General features: G+C 36.8%; 1 long non-coding RNA gene across 1 annotated transcript; it reads right to left on the minus strand.

The window, feature by feature from the left end:
* Nucleotides 1–6333: 6333 nt before the first annotated feature.
* On the minus strand, nucleotides 6334–21233 carry LOC129407284 (uncharacterized). The gene is made up of 6 exons (XR_008631478.1): nucleotides 21139–21233; nucleotides 19672–19773; nucleotides 18989–19051; nucleotides 15610–15661; nucleotides 9596–9686; nucleotides 6334–6459 (listed from the first exon to the last, which is right to left on the minus strand). It is a non-coding gene; the product is annotated as an uncharacterized LOC129407284 (long non-coding RNA).
* Nucleotides 21234–21254: the final 21 nt, after the last annotated feature.

A 21254-nucleotide genomic window follows, 5' to 3' on the forward strand; every position in this document is an offset into this window, starting at 1 on the left:
ATCTCATTCTCCTGCAGTTTCTCCCAGTTTATACCCTTTTAAATGGAAGGAAAAGTTATTTTTTTTATATTATATTGTTAGAAGTTAAAAGGATTTCGGTTGAAGTTGATATTACTTCAGATGTAAAATAGGCTGTTACCACAATGACTTGACATGACATGATATCATGACCACACATATTTAGGACAGATTTTTTGTTCTACTGAAACTGTAAAGATAATGTGCTACTGTTGCTACAACTGTCTCAATCATTTGTGCACGCCTATTTGAATAGCACACACTTGCTACACCAGAGCAAATACTTTTTAATCTCAACTGCACAAAAATACTAGTAGCATTAAAACTACTACTATGACTACTACACCACACAACTATCATCATCACTATCATGCTACTACAGAGCTAGCCAGTACAAGTTGGTTTTTACCAAACACACCATTTGAAAGTACTTCTGGAAGGCCTACTTACTATCACTCTCACTTTGTGTTATTAATTACATACTGCTACTCTTCCTACTATTACTCTTTGAACATGTAGCCCTCTATGTTACGACTAACAATACACCTTGGTGCTTGGTATTTTCTTAAAAATGTACAACCAAAAGTAGCTAGCTTTACACTCCTGTCTCCCTCTCTCCCTCCTGGTTTCCCACAGGGTCTGTCACAACTTGCAGATTAGGCATTAGATTAGGTTGAGTAATCTTTTAACCCCAAAACTTCGTCAGGCACTAGAGGAGTGACGGAAATCCTTATGTAACTTCTTCTCTGCTAACTAGGTCACAAGGAAACATTGGAGAAAGGAGTCAATAAACAATGGGATAGTGCACATTGGTATGCTAGGTTCAGAGCCCCAAAGAATATTTAGTTCTATTCACATAAACAGTACAAACAGCTGGGTTACAGGCTTGGACATGACGTATGCAAGAGGTCTGGAAGAAACACAGTGAGAAATTTTTTCTTAGTGATAGCGAGCTAAACCAGCAAACCGTTATTGACGTTATAGGTCATCTTCAAGATTTATTTGACAGGAAGAACATATTTGGAAACCAAGTAGACAACCAAACTATTGCATGTGGGAGGATATGAAGAGCTCAAGACAAGATGATGCTATATATGCACACAGTGTCTCTACACGGAACAAAATCATGTAAAAGTAAGTGGTGAGGAGTAGGGGGAATCTGTGCACATTTATACAGACAAGCTGGGTGAAGTGTTTTGCCCAAGGACACAGCACAGCATGGAATGCTAACAGGGATGGCTCAGCCTCACATTTTAAAGATAAATAAAATGGCTTTTAAAACTGATTTTATGAACAGAACCACAAGAGACATTTAATGTGTGTCATTCAACTTCATTTATTCCCCCCAGCATCTGAACTCTGGTCCAAACCACATGCTTTTACTAACAAAGGATTAACTGCAGACTAAAAAACCTCAAACTTGTAATTAAAGGTGCACTGTGTAACTTTTTGTTTGGGGGTTCATCATCTGCTTGTTTCTATGGATATGTCACTACCCTGTCTGGAATGTTTCACAGTATGACATTAAAGCTCTATCTTATATTTAAATTACAGGTGGTTTTATAGCTCAAAACACCTACAAAAACAGGCATTTTAATTGTAAGCGGGGTTGCCTCTCCACAGATCTGGCCTGTAACTTGGTCTGGTTTCGTCTCCATGAAAATAGAAAGGTTTAATACCATACTGTGGAACATTCCAGACAAAGAAATAACATGTCCATGGAGAAAAGCATTTGACGGACCCTCCAGTTACACAATGCACCTTTAAGAATTTGAAATGATACAATCTCAATTCAGTTAAAATTCACCAGTTTCTTATCAAACCTTGACTATTTAGTGTTGGAAGTGCACAGCTTAGAGTAATGCATAGGCAGCAGATTCCCCTAAGGACTGCACAGTGTTGCAAGGCTGAATAAAGTACAATGAGGCCTCTGTTTGAATGTTTACATACGTAACAGTATCCTTGGCCTACTTCATAGTTTCACCCACACACCAAAACACAAACTTTTACTTCTGTCCTAGATTAGTGTAGGAGAGAAATTAGGAAGAAACAGCCGTGTCAGTAGAGAGCTCTGGAAGGGAAGGAAGGAGGAAATATTTGTGCAGTGACATCACAGCGGCCCGAGTGGAAGTGCGGGCCTTTTATAGCCATATTCTCTCTCTGCGCTGCATTCCTTGGTGGCAGAAGTCAGTGGGGCCTGCCTCCTCCTCCTCGCTCTCCCTCCCGCTGTACTTCTCCTGCGCCAAACGCTGCTAAGTGTGACGCACTCAAAGGAACGGGGGAGGGGACATAGGGTGAAGTTAAGAGGTAGCAAAAAATCCCTATAAAGCCCCTGCCCTGTACCAACAATAACAGCAGGCCGGTGGAGCACTTCTCTTTTCCTTTCACTGCTTTTCACCACTTTTACTTTCAGCTATGACGGTTGTAACATGGATCTAAAAGTAAAAGTACAAAAATGCATGTGCGTCATTTATTATTCATGCTGATATTTATAAAGTAGAGCTTTAAATGGCAATAGACTTTGTTGTACTGACTGTTCTATTAGCTTCATATTATAAATATATTGTGAGCTGTTGTAGTTTTTACGTAAAAGATCAAAACAAGTAGGAATTTTTTGTGTCCCAATACAGATATATTGTAAGTTGTTCCTATAGCATTACCATGACAGTAAAACAGCCCTCTGGAAGTTGTGAAGTGCTTATAAACTCATTGTAGTGAATAATTATGATGTTAGCAAGTTTAGACCGTAGCAGTCTGTTTTTCACGCTTTTAATACAATAAAAATTCAATTTGTAATCTTCCTCTGTACCTCATATCTAATTTATAATAGGCTTATGGTATATTGGAACTTGCGAAATCAAAACAGCGACGCTCATTAAAATGGCCTCTCCGGATTTTAACGTGATCAAGAGGAAACTCGATGCCTTATGTTCATATTTTTGTACATTGTGTTCCTAATGGATCAACTATTGTTGATGTTCTTCCTCATTTCCAAAACAAGAAGTGAAAGCAGAGAAGCAGAACTGCCATGTGTGAGCTGTTGTCTGGAACCAAAATATATACTTGGACTCAACTATTATTGCCTTAGTACATTTCTACTGACCAAGACAACGACCGAATTCTTCTTGTCCTTTCTTGGAATAAATGCAATCATGGAACACAAAAAGGACGAGACAGAGGGGGCTGTGGATGTGGGCAAGATGTGTGAAAGTGAAATATGGCAATACCCTATATATGTGGTCGTACACGTCATTTCAGGACCCCACTCAGGTGCTTATATCAAGTCAAAGGAAATGACAATGGTTAATTTCAACACCTTGGGCATTTTATTTAGAGCACTATAGTCACATAGCTTCCTGTGTTAGACATAAGACATTTCTATTCTGACATGTTGATGTATTTGACATTTTCCACCACAGGTCAAAAAAGCTTGGGTGTAGCCCGGATGGACAGTGGTTAGTTTGGCCAAGGGATGACACAGAGAGAGACAGATTCTTTTATTACTACCGTTAAAGGTCCTATATTACACAAGATTGAATCATATGAGCTTTAAACCATATTATAATGCTGTAACCTCCTCCTCCTCGTGTTTTGTCCCATTCACACATGTTTGAGTTAGTTTATCTACACCTCCAAAACTCAAAATGCTCTGTTCCACCTTGCGATTTCATGTAGTGGTAGTTTCCAGGATAACAGCAACCTTTTGCATTTATTCCAGTAGAGATTGGCAAATCCAGGGCTGAAATTATCCAAATAATTCTAGTAAATAAGATTATAACATAGATCTGAAAACATAATACTAATATGGGCCCTTTAAAAGTCCATCCAGTTACCTGAAGTCATTTGTCTTGCTGCAAGAAACTTTTTTTTCCTTAAATATATGTAAGCAGCTATACCATATTTATGCTATGTTTCAAACTAAAAATTGATAAGGCTGGATGAAGATACATTTATTTACCAATCACCATGACAACCCCTGTCGTGGCTGAAATGGCTGACGAAGGTGGTTGTGTCAGAGCGGTGCCTGTATATGCATGTATGTACGTGTGTATGTGTTTGCGCTGGGCAGCGGCAAAAACTCCCTCAGACAGTTTCACATCTGTTTGTATTCTTAAACAGATCTTTCACAACAGGCCTGGCCCATCGCATGTTCTCAGCACGCTTCCGCTTCGTGATCACACTTCTCCTTTTACACTCCACACTTCCCGTTTCAAAGGCCTCTTACTTAATAAGGAATGCAATAACAGCTGAAGTCATGAACCAATGCCTAATAATGAGGATGTGCTACCACAAAAACGAAGTGAAGATAGTTGATCCAGGTTTGGTTTTGAGTTATCAAATGTCATAAAATGTCTAAACAAAACATGAGACCAGCCACAGTGGGTTATATGTTATTCTATGTGTGGTAACAGGACTGTTTGTGTTCTTACCTGCCATTCAGTGGGTTGTGGGTCCTATCCATGGGCGAAGTCTTGATCTTCCTGGGTGGAGTGTTCTCTTCATAACCATTCTCAGCAGACAATCCTGTGTTCTGTTATAAACAACAACAACAATACAGTTTTATTTTGTATTTGTAAGTGCCATTAATAATCCACAACAGTTTTATAAGGCTTCTAACTCACTTTCTTTTTTTTTTTTTTAATTGATCTTATTTGAGAGGTTGCACAACAGTTATATTCTTGCCTTTTTTCTAACTTTTTTCCAACTGTATTTAGGATCTATTTGTTCCTACTCTATCCCATGTATTGTATGTATTTGTTTTCATTACTGTGAAATGCACTACAATGAAATACTTTGTTCCTGCAGTCTGAAAATTTTTCCAATTATTTAATTTTTTTTATTAATTAATGAGTAGAATCAGTCTTTTATTTATAATGCATAACATTTATTGTATGCATTCTGCTTTCAAGACCCTTACCTGGATCTACACCACTCCGAGCTCAAAGATTTCAGCACTGAGAGGGCGTTATATTGTCACTCAGCTGTTTTCTTTTAGTTCATGTTATTTCAGCTCGAGCGGTTTTAGTTCAGGGCTAAAATCAGAACCGATTCATGACACAGCACACTTGGAGCCGCCCGGTGTATAAAGGGCCTCTGTTACTCGGGCATATGCATATACTGCAGTGTTTAAACAGGTGGGCAGAGAATGAAGTTTAAGCAGTAGAGGTGTGTGTGTACGTGTGTGTACGTGTATGTATGTGTATGCTGTGGTCGGTTATTGAAAGGAAAGGCATGAGTATGGAGTGTGTGTATTTACCCTTGGCTGCCCTCCCAGGAATACATACCAGACTGACACCAGAGTAGTGCACAGGGCAGCAGAATTTGGGCCTTGTCAAAATAAGCATCATGGAAAAGTGACGAAGAGGAAGTTTAAGAAAGATGAAGGCCTGGCGTTTAAAAGGTTTGATAACATTCCTGAATATCCACATTAAAATATTTTGACTGAGTAGTAATAATAAATAATAGTCTAAATGGGGACCCTTTGGCCTCTTGGGTTATGTGAAAAAGGATGGGGGTCAAACATAACAAAAACAGCAGTGAATAATGCGGTACATTTCAAGTTTCAGCTTTCTACTACCCGTTTCAACAGTTTCTTATAGACAGTATACTTGATTTTATAATTTTGTATATCTCCAGGACAGCACTTACAACATTATATATTTTTTGATATATCTCTTACTTTTAGTTGACAGTATGGTATACATGCATTGGCATACAGTAGCTAAGCAAGCTGCTACCACTTTCTGTATTTTATTTTATTTTTTTAATCATTATATTTACAATTGTACTTTTGTGTATGTGTTTTGTCTTGTTTTGTTTTTTAAGTAATTTTCTGGCAACAAAAACTACCAGTGCTTTGCTTTGGATGAATTTCACCGTGTGTGATTATACTTGCAGTTCAAGTAAAGCCAGCTGGAATCTATGTCAGTACTGCATCTTTGAAGATATTTAATCTCTATTTAATCTTTAAATACTGGACTAATAGTGTTAAAGTTAAGCAATAATATGTACAAAAAGTATATCTGCTAATGTATCTGTACTCCTAATATGGTTTAGTTTAGTCTTTTGCTTTCTCTAACATTAGAACTTTTTATGTATATACTTTCACTGGCCCAACAGTCAAAAGCACCTGTGGAAAGTTACTCTGTCTTGTTATGAAGGAGCCTAACCTCAAATTTAAGGAAATGATTAATTTATTAGAGTTGTTTACATGTATAAGTGCCCATAACAAAAACAAGGAAGTAGTGAATACAATGACGCTAATGATTTTGTCTGCCACAAAAGACATGGTTTTATTATGGGACAGAAGTGCATGGGGGATTTCAGAGGTGGTAGTTGTTAGCGGAGCTGTGCCATCTCCCCACTGCAGTGCTGTTTGTTCTCTGGAGAATGTAAAATCTCTGGGCCATATGACATCATGTTTACATTAGAGGAGAGGGCCTGTTAGAGAAAGAATCACATCACCTAGAGACATTTACACATAACAACACTGACTTCATCCTCCTCAAACACTACTATTCAAATAGGTTGCAGTCAGGACATTGTACAGTTTGATGTCATCATGTCAGATAAAGGACTGGGGATTTATAACAATAGGTAATTTACCATTGTTGAAAGAAATTTCCAAACTGAAAATTTACATATGCTGAATATTTTTGTTGGGATTTGGTTCACTAACTTTCCATCATGGTATTATTGCTTTAAAGGGCCCCTGTTATTATATATTCCCAGATGTTAGAACGTTGTTTCTTCATTTAAAAAAAAAAAAAAAACATACCCAGAGTTGCATTTGTTTCATTTCGGCATTTTTAATACACAAGTTCTTCTCTCAAAACACTCCGTTCCACCTTGTGATGTCATGTGGTAATACAGAAAGTGCTCCACAGTATCTATATACTCCATATGCCTTCACCAGAATCATTTGGATACTCTCACCTCTGGAATTGTCAATCTCTACTGAAAAAAAGGTAAAAGGTAGCTGTTACATTAAAGACTCCTGGCCTATTAATGCAGTGTTAAATGTGTGTGAATGAAACAAACCACAACTCCAGGCATGTTTTTGATGAATTAACAATATTCTAAACACCACCTCTTTTTTGAAGCTATACCAGTAGTTAAAAACATAAAAATATGCCTATGTACCATAAAGCTGGTTTAAAGTGAAATATTATGCATTTCCAGGTTCATCATATCTAGTAAATATTTGATTTTGATATAAGTCAAAACTGTCCACAAAAATAGAAACAATAAGGAATTTTTGAGGTTTTAGATAAAATGCATGTTATGCAATTGAATGATAGTATTATAGTGCTGCATTTAAAAACAAAAAACTGCCACAAAAATTAGGCTATTGAAGATTGAAAACATAATGTACTTTGTCTTAAAATTAGTTCACTGATTATTATTATTATTATTATTATTATTATTACTATTTTACATATTTTACAATTTCACTACATTTACAAGTCAACATAATATTTAACTTTTTTGCCGAATGTGAATATAAATAACAGTACAAGCGTAGTATAATGTGACTTCCCAACTCATGTCATATGTCGCCAAAGTGATGGCTCATGCAAACATCCAGACAGCTGTGGCTTACCTGATTTGACTGTATAGTGTTATGAGAATTTCTAAAAATAATACCTCTTTGCATTATACTGGTTACACTTTGTACCAGTAAAGCCCAGTGTACTCAGCATTTTGGCATTCACGCAAATCTCGTTCCCATGATTCAGTGGCATTGGACTGGCAGACTGGTGCAAAACATGGAAACTACTGAAAACTACTGAGAGGAAGTTAACTCTGTCTGTGAACACTCCCTGAATACATTATCTACAGGACAATGACAATGACATAATATGAATTATGACCAATTAAAGTTGCATAAAAAGTAACATCATCTTAAAACACTAAGATAGTTCTCTCTTGCGTTTACACAAGTTCCGGTGCGTTCCTTGTTTGATTCTAGTTTAGTCCTGGTGTAGACTTGGCTTAGTCCTGATTGTCATGTTCTAGTTTAGTTTTCGGGTTTAGTTCCACTATAGTTCCAATCGTGATGTGATATATGTGCTAGTTAGTGATGCACCGATCCAGTTTTTTCATTTCAGATATAGATTTCGATACTATAGCTTCAAGCATCTGCCAATTTGTATTTAATTTCCTTTAATGGAAAGTAAAATAAGACACAACTGGTTCAAATGTATTATGGAGCAACTTTGTGTCAATAAAAGTTCAAACATTATGTGATTTTTCTGTACCAACTAACAACAGTAAATAGTCTTATTACATTGATTACAGAATATCGATTTAACCAACACTCTGAAGCCGATACCAGTGTCAGCGCCAAAATCCGATATGATATTGCATCCTTAGTCACAATACTAAAATTTCACTCGATTTTGATTCTAAATTCGATTACAATGAAAAAACTCACAACAGAATGTGATTTTTAACATGAAATCATAGTACTTTCTTTTATATTACCATGTAGCCTTACATCTTGGTAATTCCTCAGTCGTCCAGGTAGGTTCTATAGAGGTCCATGGGCATATACTAGTCTATGTGCTCTCATACGTGTTCATTTCTGTCCTGCGAATGCAATTTTTTTTTAGTATCAGTACTTGCTCCAATGAGTATCTAGTTTCAATACTAGTTTTAGTATTAATTCATACCTGCTTACATACTTTTATACTTCTGCTTGTTTTAAGGCAATGTAGATGGGCAAAGTCTTCCAGATAAGGCCCCTCTTCTTTCAATACACAATCCATTTTCCTAATTGGCTGTGTTTACACTTGCACACACTAGGCATGTATAAGTAAAAGTAAAAGTATAAGTATTAGTATTAGTATAAGCATAAGTATAGTATAAGTATAGGAAAGATTTTTGGAGGACAGATAAAATGTCTTCAATAGGTCTTCACATTCTCAAGCCAACATGTTTGGTACAGTGGTCGAACAGTCCACCAACTAATGCATAACTTACTGTTTACACTTATACTACAAAACCTTGCATAAGAAACTAGACATTATAAAATAAATGGCCTTTGCATTATTAGCAATATTGTTATGACATACCAAAGTGCTGAAGCAAAGGGAGTAGAATGAATACAGAAGAACTCCTTAAACCTGAACTCTGGGTCTAATGGAGTTTGTGATAACCTTGTTTGCTGTTGTGTGAGTGTTATGGGGGATGGGGTCAGTGATAATGATGGAATATGCACGCAGCAATGTTCTGTATACATAAACACAGGGCCAGATTAAACAGACTGTCACGTCAGCACGATTTCACCATGCCTCTTTTGAGATTTCCCTGGAATTCAGACTAGTGATGTCACAGCGTGTTTATCATGGTGGCATAATAAATGATATTATATAACCAGGTGAAACTGATTTCCTGTTAAATGTTTATTGGTGATTAGACCTATTGCCATGTTAACATTTTGTCACAAGGTGGTGCTGTTTTCAAAAATAGCAGTCAGTAACTTAAGTCACAGAAAAACTAGGGCAGACCACATGAAAGAGTAAAAAAGACCAAACATTAGGAGACTTTTTTTTGCTTGCAAGCTCTATGTTACCTTTGGTATACAGTGGAATTTTCAAATGGAAATCGCCTCTCTCTTCTCTTTCTCATCTTTCTCTTTGCAGATGCTTCTTCTAATTCATTGTCTATATAGAGAAATACAAACGGGATTAATGATAGTAGATTGTAAATTATCATTATTACTATGCTGTTGCTACTGTTATTACTTCTTCTCTGCTGCCATGGCTACTACAAATTTAACCACTAATGCTAGCACTGGTGATACTACAAGTAACCCTGGTTGTGGTGTACTTAATTTAACTTAAATATCGTAAACATTTTACTTGAGTGGCAAATTGTATTGGTATTGTGTGGGGGTTCATTAAGAATACAGATAATAATTTAACAGCATTACTTCAGCTCTGCAGCACATGTAGGTCTATGGCATCAGCATTATTCAGTATAACCTAGGTCTTTGTTGTTGAAACAAAGAGCTGCTTGTTTGTTTTGGGTGCAACGCTGATCTCCAGGAACTGTTTCCTAACACACATAATATGGACCTGCTCCATAAAAGGAGTGTACCACCATATGCTAGGCAAATCCTTTTACTCCTGTTTCCTGTATATGTTAAAGATAATGAAAGTAATGTGTTGCCTGCTTATGTGGTAAATGGGGAAGTTAGTCAAATCTGCCAGTACTAGAGGAAGAGTAAATTGGTAGAATAGCTCCTCCTTGTGGTGCTGTAGACTAGCGGTGACATATTTATCCATGTATTTCTAAACAATGAAAAACAAGGACCATTGCTATAGCAATTTAAAACAAAATGTCCTATCATCCAAAATACTGAAACCCATAAATTTGCATTATTACAAAGTGCACTGAAGTATCAGGCTATATGTATACTGCATTATTAAGAAACTATGAACAAAAATATATAAACTCAGCTTAAAGCTCCAATATGTAACCTTTAGCCAAAAAAAGAAAAGTTAGTTTATTGCACTGAAAAACTTGTGTCCTTACTCTGAGTGGACTTACATCTTCACAAACCTGACTCTTATTTGGCCTGGAGGAAGTCCTCATCCTGCTTGTTTCCATGGAAATATTGTTCCTTTAGCTATAACTTTACACAATATGGCATAAAATGTATCTATCTCCATGGAGAATTGGAGAAGTATGTTTTTAAATTCTTTTTTAAATTTCCATGGAATCAGGCAAGCGACACTTCCCAAAAGTTACATACTGTACCTTTAAACCTGTTGACATCAACTGGAATTTGTAAGATTATTAAAGCATAAAAACCCTGTATGTTTAGAAGCACAGTTTATTCAAATACAAGTAAATGTTAAAGTAATTATTGTACAATTTAGCCTATGTTGCAATTCATTTTTGATCCAGCAGAGGGAAGCGTAGAGATAGAGGGAACAGGAAAGAATCAACAAGTGTCTATGAAAATACCGATGTCAACATTTAGAACATGAGTTTAAAACATGCTGGGCAACAAATTGAACAACTGATAATATGAGAACATTTGTATGATGTGATGACTTCCCATTATGTTACATTAATCCCCAAGATTATTCCATTCTAAGTGATGCAAATACAAGCCCTTTTTATATTTTTGTTATCCAGTTATAGTATTCTAAGTACGCCTGTCAAAATAATTACTATATGGACTTTAATATATGTTAGGTGGAACTTTTTCTTTATACTAATAGGGAGTTTTCGGTCATTTTTTCTGAAATATGGTAAGATTTGAGCTGTAGAAGGTTGAATTATGAACTTGAACTGTACAATAAAATGACTTAAAGGTGCATTGTGCAATTTTCTGGTCGAGGGTCCGCCATCACTTGTCTCTAAGGAGATGCTGTTGCTTTCTCTAGAATAGCAATAAACTAAAGACAAGCAGATGACACCATCAGGCCATGTTACTTGTCAGATCTGTGGAAAGGCTACCCCACACAGGAATTTTTTAGCAATAAAATCCTATAAAACCTATATTTCATAAATGCTAGTTAGATAGATTTAATGCCATATTGTGAAACATTGCATGCAGAGAAATACCATCTCAGCGAAGACTTCCCATGTGGCAGACCCCCACCAAAAAGTTACACAGTGAACCTTTAAGTGTTGCTGCTATGTATTCGTTGCAGCTCAACAATATCACATATAGATTTTTGTGAATGATTCAGATTTATGGTTTGGTTTGAATATTATTGTTTATTGACTATATTTACTGCCACAATATAACACACTTCAAAATATGTTATCGTGACAGGCCTTATTCAGAGTATGGATTTATCAATACCGTTCTATTACAATGGCCTCATGGCTAAACCTCCCTCCACACTCGCACACAGCTGACTTTTGTTTACCACTTTACCCTTCCACAATGCAATCCCCAAATGCCTTCCTGATGCCTTCTCCTGCCTTCCTCAGTGGCATGACCAAAATCATTGTCTGTTTTTCCACTCCCATGTGCTATAGGACATTTGTCACTGTTATCTTGTTTTGAAGCCAACTTCTTTTCTCCTCTGTCTTGCATTTCTAATTGAATCTGCAGGAGTGAATTCCAGTGAAGGAGAGCGTAGGGCATGAGGGGCGGGCAGGGGGGAGGAGTCAAAGGTCGTAGGTCGGGTGACGGCCTTTGCCCTGCATGTAGAACCCCACTGTGCAGTGCTCCTAGATGCTAGTGGCTTTTGAGTGCACGTGAGGAAGCCAAAGCACGGAGTCATAGTTGTTATGTATTTATGCGCATACAGACATTCCAGCACAGTCACTCCGGTATCACGTCTATTCACTCACTAACTAACCATGGATTAGCATAATGATCAGGCACAAATGCCCTTCCATTGGTTCTCAAATCGTGGTACCATTCTTTTCTGGCAATAAATTTAATATTTGGAAATCAAGTACTGAATTCTTGTTTTATTTCTAATTTTAAGATATATCGTTTGTCAGGTCTTGATTAAGTCTTGGTTAAATTAAGATGAACAAATTAAGAGGGACAATTTAAGTCCATTATCTATATCATCCATCCAATAAGTGTTTGTTATTCTGTTTTTATTATTTGTTTGAGATTATAGATTATAAAAGATTTTAAAAATTTTGATTAGTTGACCTAGTTTTTGCTTTGACCCAGCAACAAATAAAAACATAAATTAAAGGTCCTATATTCCACAAAATTTAGTCTTGTGAGGTTTAAGCCCTGCTAGAAAAAACTTCACAAACCTACCCAAAATTGTGTTTTCTTTCATTCACACATCCTTTATTATTAGTCTAGATTTCCAAAGCTCAAAAGCTGTTCTGTTCCACCTTGTGTTGTTATGAGGCAGCATTTTTCCAAGTTAACAACTCCTTTAACCTTCAGTTGAGTAGAGATTGGCAATTCCAGGTCTGAAATTTTCCAAATGGTTCAAATGAAGGTGTATAGAGTTTTAAAAATTTTGCATTTCCTGTATTTCCACGTGACATCACAGAGTGTTTTCGGTTTGAGAGAAGAACTCAGCCTAAATATGCAGGATCTGAGAGTTAAACATGTGTCAGTGAAACAAAATATAACTTCAGGTATGTTTGAGGAATGAGGAAACAACATTATAACACAGATAAGAAAATAGCGTCATATGGGCCCTTTAATGCACCACTGATCACCAATAGCTGCGAACACAAGAGATCTGTAAACAGACAATGATAAATGTGTTTAATGGGTTTTTAATTTTTTACAAACTTTCATTCAGTAGAAGATTCACCCTTTGAATCAACAGCATACTAGTGGTCATATCAGTTAGGTAAAGCATTTAACAGCTGCATTATCTGTGATTTAACTGCACTTTTGTCCTTGAAAACTACTGGGCTGTCAAAGGACTCATTCAGTACCTGCATTTCAAACCACCTTGTATCTTTGTGACAGATGTGGCTGACTCAACCCTATTCACCCCAGTATTTAAAAGACTGTAGCTTCTTATGCAAAGCTACAATGCCCTAAACAGTAATTAAGACGCAAAAAGAAACATCCTGCTTCCTGTTGCACAATTTGCTGTTATAAAAGCTAATACTTAGTTGTCTTTGATCACACATTTTTTGTTTCTCTAGATTTAAAAAGTAACAAATAAAAGTTAATGCTAGTAAAAGTAAAAATACACACACAGAACATATACTAAAATCTCAGAAATAAGTAAAAAAGTAAACTGGGATCGTTAAGTACTCATCAGGGTTGCCAGATTTTTAAAGAGCAACAAATGACCAAGCCTTTGGAAGAAAGCCCTCAACACACCCAACCCCAACAAAAAGAAGCCCCAAATAGGAGAAACTAGTTAAACATTGTGTGTCTCAATGAAACAATCACTAATGAGATGCGCATGTTTTATATTTGCATATTTATCATCAATAACAACATTAACAGCTTGTTTTCCAGTCATTACCATAAACTGTAAATGGTTATTATTGAGTCTATTAACATCAAACAGAACTGGAAATGATTCAAAAGAGCAAGCCCAAAGACACTCTTGTGCATGTGACTTTCCTAAAAAATAAACCCAAAGTCACTATAAAGAGGCAGACTTGGCAACTATGGTGAATTACTACAAGAACTACATTGCCAAGAGTTTGGATTTGCTATAATATGCTATAGTTCAGAAACAATCATTGTCAAGTCAAGTATTAACTATCTCTAATGTTGTATTTCTTCTTTGCATTTTTTGTCTAAAATAAAGGTTCTTAAATGTATGAAGAAAGAGTTAATGTTGTTCTGAAAGGACTCAGTGATCAGTGATATACTTTCTAAAAAGGCCAAAATCAGTCTAAGGAATAATTTCAAAGTATTTCATGCGCAGTATATTTAGCAGACTGCAATCTAACTAGAACTACAATGCCTTAGCGGTGGTCCTCACTCGTCTACTTACAATGTGGTCGATTTCTGTTTAATTTAATGTAATTCCCATGCTACTCTCTCCCCATACAGAGGAACCTTCCATTCACAAAACTATTCTCAAATGTGTCTGTGTGCTGGCTGCCTGTGCCTGGAAGCACAAATGCACACACAGGGCAAATGGGGTAGGGGGTACATTGTGCTGTTGTTCACTGTGAGGGAGGGGGCAGGGTGGGGAGGAAGAGAGGAGCAGATGTTCTCCAGGTCTGAAGCCCGCTCCTCCCCTGCCCCCCTCCTCGCCTCTTTATTTCACTTGTAATAGTAGCCTCTTATCTGAACAGGCCTGTGTGTAAAGGGCTGTGCTGGAATGACTTCACTTCATCATGACACTCTCAATAGGCTCACATACACAAGCTGGCATAAGGGTGGATGAAAGTCTGCACGGTTTGGTGAGAATGAGTACAGATTTCACATTAGAAACTGTGAGAATCTTTGTAAGTGTTATGTAAAGTTTTAAAGTAACAATGAAAGTCCTACATTGTACAAAACTGACTCTTTACGGCATAGTATAATGCTATTACCTCCTCAAAAACATACATAGAGTTGTGTTTTGGTTCATTCACACATGTTTGAGTAATCTTTAGTCTGTCTACATCTTCAAGCTCAAAATGCTCTGTTCAACCTTGTGCTGTCAAGTTTACAGCTACACTTTACCTTGTGTGCAGTAGAGACTTACAATTCCAGAGCTGAAATGATCACACACGGTGTATTACATGACATCACAAGGTGGAACAGAGTATTTTCTGTCTGAGAGAAGAACTCAGTCTAAATATGGAGGGTTTGCGTGTTAAACATGGGTGAATCAAACAAAACACAACCCCATTCCATTGTTGCTGCCAAAAAACTAATTTCCTTCGGGATCAATAAACTATTACCTATCTATTTATGTAATAACACAGATCAGAAAAAGTGCAATATGGCAGAAATAACAGTAATATTTCTAGTATGTTTTGTGCAGTAAAAATAATTTAAACCAGATGCTCCTTTGATTTTTTATGTTAGGATTACAGATGGCTCAAGTGAAATACTACCAGCTTTTGGCTTTTCTTTAGTGGAATCAAACTTACACAGTCGCTAAATCAGCACTGTGTTTATAAGTTTGTATAACAACTGTTACAGTACTGTTCTGTCATTCGTAACCTTACCCCTGGATGCAGGTGCAGCCAACCCAAGGAGCCAGTGTTGTGGGAATACTCACTGTGGAAAATAAAAATCAGAATGTCAGAAATCAGACATCGAGGATATGCAGATTTTACTGAATACTTCTGAACATAGTTATTATCAGGATTGTGACTTGTGAGATGATACTTCTATTCTATTACAAACTAGAAAAGCACTCAGAGAGCGCAGACCTCCGCCAAGGACTACCCCCATTTTTTATATAAATTGCGATAAAATCAGTCTTCTGGATCAGATCCGGATCAGCCTTTGGAATATGAAAGAGGATCCCATTGTCCATCCCTGAGTCAAATTTCATGGGGTTTGGTCAATAATTAACCGAGATATTGAGAAACAAAATTTTTGGCCCCATTTACCACAATGTTAACTAAAATTTCAAAGTGATCCAGAATCCAGGATTTCTTCGGATCACCCCCAAAATGAAATCAGTTCTTCCTTTTCACATTTCCAACAAATCCTGAAAATTTCATCAAAATCGGTCCATAACTTTTTGAGTTATGTTGCTAACAGACAAAACAAACAAACAAACAAACAAACAAACAGACAAACGCCAGCAAAAACATAACCTCCTTGGCGGAGGTAATTAATATCTAGCTTAAAATAATTAGAATGAGATCAATATTTGAGTCAGTTTGAGTCAGTCACTGTGTACATATTTGAAATTGTACGTAAACCTATCTGGATATTTCTGCACTAAACAGGAATAGTTTTGCAATTTGTTTCAAAAGCCAGAACATGTTTAAGTCTAAACTGGTACAACAATATTTTTCTAGCACATAAAAAAGACAAGACTATCTTAATAATTGGAACATTAGATACTGTGCAAACTCAAATAGAATTTTTTATCCAAATGCAATACATTGTGCAGCCCTATAGCGCAAAATTCCCAGTGCTAGCAACATGTGCTCTAATGCTTCAGTTAATTCCATGAGCTTAACAAGTGTTTGGCTCAGCCCTGGGTTATGTCTGCTCTAGTTCATTCATTCAGAGTGTAATATGACAACAGTGAGAAAAACAGTCATGTCCTCCCAGCATGATAAAAGCCCTGCGACACACAGCCCCTCCTCTGTACAGTTCTTGTGGCGTGGCATACTCATAGATACAGTTGCATTCAGTTAAAACCAAATGGGAACCGGCACTATCTCTGCAACATCAGACAAACGTTTTTTTCTTGTTATTCTGATGTCTCAACTTCTGCCAACTGACATAAATGCACTGAACCGTCAACTTCTGTGTTTTTATGTAAGGCATCTGATATTAAAGTTAACATGGAACACATAAGTTACAGTCTTAATACTTATTTTAAATGTGGAAAAGTATTGTTCCTGCTATTGTTTTTCCACCATCCATGGTCAAAAATATATTCAAATGAAAAACAATGTTGAAATACTTGATAATAATTATATCTTTAGCCAGTTTAATTAGCGCATGTATGCTTCCAATATCAGACACAAAAGCCATGAGTGTAAATTATCAATGTGTATGTATCTACTGGCTTCAGAATTATAAAAAGAATTGTGGCATATTGATTATTTATTTAAAACAAAAAAACTATATAATAAGGGGAGAAGAAGAAATGTTGCATGTTATTGGAAGCTGACACCCATAAACACATTTGGTTATGGGACAATGTTACTAAATTACTCTAAAATTTCAACATGTTCATTCACAATTGACACCAAACTCAGAAATGAACCTGGACAAGACTAAACCAAGGCTACATCAGAACTAAACTTTGCTCAAATAATATAAATGTTATCACGCCCTAAATAAACACAGAAAGTATGGCTATGGCCCAATATCACTAAGCAGCATGTCATCAACTTTATCAACATATACATGTAAGCTGGCTCTGTGAACTTATTCTTATCAGTTAATGGCTTTCAGTATGATAAACCACTATATATTGCTATTATAACCCAAAGCTAAAGTGTAAGTGGAGTTTGGCATTTCTAATTTGTTGTTTTAGATTACAACTGAAATGAATAAATACAACTGATTGAAATTGTTTGTTTTTTGCTGATTTAATGCCATGAAACTTCCTTTTTCACTGTGTTTACATTGGAATCAAAGTTTGCCTGGTGCCAGACGGGTCCCATTAGCCTACAGTAGTACAGGGGTGTCTCTAAAGCTCTGCTAACACACAACACATGTGTACTCACCAAACATCACAAATGTGCCTGCAGGCTCTCCAGGTAACTAATAGGTACGGGTAACATTACCAGAGACTCAAACGGTTGCACACATTTACATCAAATTGGTTGCACACATTTACATCAAATTACTGTTTAGCGCCTCCTATAAAACATTAGCCAGAAGTAGCTGTAGTAGTGAACACATTTTTACAAGGTACAGTAAACTTTTAGTATCAGTACATGATAATACAGCATCTATAAAGGCGTTTTTGATGTCAGTGATAATATTATAAGTCCAAAGCTGAAAACTCATTTTTAATGCAACTATTTACTACCAATAATGTTAGTAATGTAGACCTCCAACAAATGATTATTTTGGTAAATTAATCTACAATATTTATTTCTACTATGTCATGAGTTTTTATAATACTACTTAGCCATTTTAATACGCCACAAAATGACATTATACTTTTATTTATATTGCATTGCTCAAAAACACACACATACAATAACATCTTAGTTGAAACAAACAGTGACAGACCCTCTGCCGGAAAAGTTACATAAGGTACCTTTAACCTAAATAGCCACTGCAGCCCTGCAGGGTCAAATTTGGTCAGTAAATATCTTCACCCACTTCACTCTGTGCCTGATACTAACAAGAAAACATCTAAGATCAATCCGATCAGTCCAGGCATCAAACTGGTTGGGGGTCCAAATCTCCTCTTTGCTATATTCCTCCACTCTCCACCAGGCTTTTATCCCACTTGCTCTCATTTCCTCTGTTTTTTTTCTACTTCTGAACAGCCCCAAAGCTTGCCCCTCCATCCTTCTCTCTCCTCTCCTTCTAACAAGCTCCCTCCATTCACAGGCCCTGTAATATTCCCTGTGTGTGTGTGTGTGTGTGTCTTGTGCTTTGGGATGGGGGCAGGCCATTAGTTTGTTAGTTGGTTGAGCTTATTGTGCTCCAGTGGCCCCTCTGCCCAGCTGGACTTTGCAAGAAGCAAGAAACTCTCATTCATTCAACCCTTCTCTCTCTCTCTGCCCCCTCCCCCACCACTACCACCTCAGTTTTCACCAAGACCCTCTCCACTTTCAGTAATCCTCAAACTCACCCCCCAGTAAAGATTTGTTTATAGGAGTAAACTTAACTTACCCTGTTTACTGATAACATTTGTGTGCCTAACCAAATGAACAAGAGGGTAATGCTTACCTCCAGGCACTTATGTTGTTGACGTCTTGCTAATAGCTTGTCTCTCACAGCGGTGGTCTTCATCTACGGTTAAAAAACAAACATACAAAGTCCAACCGTCTTAAGACCATGCACTAATTGGGTGATGTTTGTGTGTTGGAATTCATATCACCAGCACCATTCTTAACCTGGTAATGCAATTAGCTGCGCTGGTGGGATGGTACAAACAGAAACATTTGGGAAGAAGTTCCAGATGATAACTTAACATCTAAAATGTAATTGCATGCGTCAAGTAGATTTATCAAAAAGCATGATCACATTTTTGTTCTGGCTGTCAGTATTTATTATTTATATTATTTCAAAATAAATTAACTTAACCTAAGAATAATAGAATAACTCTACATATTGCCCAGCCCTAATTGCTATTATCAGTTCTATTAGTTAAGGCACTATTTACTTGTCTAGTACTACTATTTCCACCACGACCACTACTACTTGAGTACACTCTAGCCTCAACACTTAAAACCCACAACTTGTTGAAGCACAAAGCCATGCATGGTTCTGTTGTGAACAATAGCTGATGATATAAGCAGAGACTTGATAGCATTACATCATGACAATGCCCATGAGGGTTAGGGGGCAAGAGTCTGTGTGGACTGTGCGAGCACTGACTTGCATGTATACGCACACAAACATACACTTACTGGTGACCACTTGGCTGGAGCAAAACAAAGCTTTTAGCCAGGCTTTGTTCTCAGTTCAACTCATCCTTCTTAGCCCTGTGTTGCTTTCAGGCAACTTTGGCTCTAGAGAAAAAGAGGGAGGAGCTCTGTTTAGAACATAAATTTTAACAATAACATTTCAGGATCTGAGCTCAATTTGCATATCAGTTGGCCGTAAAGTAAAACAAGAAAAAGAAAAAACTACGTAATCTGCTATATTAATGATAGCAAGACATCAATGGCATTGGTCAAAATTAAGAAGATAATTAGCTGTATGTTAAAACCAAATCTTAAGCAATTAAGTTTAAACTATGCTTTATCATCAAATCTTTACAGTTAAAACTTTGGTATCTTTTTGTAGAAAAAAATGTTAAATCTGACAATATTTCTGACTTGTAGTGATATGGCCATAAATTTGCAATAACTTGTGCATTTCAATCCCATTGTATCTTTTCATTTTATTTTATTTTTTTTTCAAACAACTGGAACAAAGTGCAAGGACAGGCTATCAGACTGCCACCTTTTCTGTTTACTGACCAGTCTGGCTACTACTGCCACAATCCTAATTACAGTCAGAGAAGTGCGAGTCCTGTCTTCCAAATCTGTAAACTTCAGCCCTTGCCTGTGTGAGCAGTACATGTGTTTTCTTCTCGTTCTGTTTAGGTTACAGCCAAATGTCAGACAGTGATAGTTGTTGTGGTTGGCCCTTACAGACTCTTTCTCTGGGGTTGTGTTGTTGTTTTGAATAGGGCATGGCATGAGAGATAACTAGGGTATAATCTGATGGAGACTGCAGGGGTATTTTTCACACATTTAACTATACTTACCTTTGAAAATCAATAAACTCAATTTCATTATTTCGCTTAGAAGCGCAATCTAATCTAATGTAATATTTAATTCATTATTCTTAAACTATAATCCCCCTAATTAATAGATGCCCAATCATCTTGAGCATTTCAGATTAAAAAGTGCATTGGCAAGCATAGGGTGACCTGATTTTCAAAATCAAAAACTGGGACATCCCCGGTTTGGGTTGGTTGATAATAATAAAATTGTGAAAATTGTTATGCACTCGGGACTAATGTGACTCAGTAGAGTCACACTTTCTTTGTGTTTTGGTCATTTTTAGCAGCTTTTCTGTATTTTAGCAAAACAAATGACAATTTATGCCTTTCTTCAGACTGGTGAAAAATAGGGACACCTGGGACATCTCTTGAATAAAACTGGGACAAATCAATGGTTTTGTATAAATTTGCTGGGACAGGGGACACGGGGCTCAAATCTGGGACTGTCCTGGGCAAATAAATAGGGACGTCTTGTCACCCTAGTTAAATTAGCAACTGTTAGCTACATTATGAACACGATTTTGTTCAACTTTTCCCCCCAAAGCTATTTTTTCCTAATCAGGAAGATACGTTTATCATGTTTGACCCTAGCGTCTTTACTTACTGATGGATGTGGAGACTTTGTCATTTAAGACTAGGAGGTTTTGGTGGTGATTATCTTTATACGTGGAGGTTTTGGTGGTCCTTTGGTCAAAAAAACAAGTGGGGGCAGCGCTGTGG

Source organism: Boleophthalmus pectinirostris, unplaced genomic scaffold (genome assembly GCF_026225935.1).
Source record: "Boleophthalmus pectinirostris isolate CB_2022bp ecotype Guang Dong unplaced genomic scaffold, ASM2622593v1 HiC_scaffold_9, whole genome shotgun sequence".
In the NCBI taxonomy this organism is placed as follows: Eukaryota; Metazoa; Chordata; class Actinopteri; order Gobiiformes; family Gobiidae; genus Boleophthalmus; species Boleophthalmus pectinirostris.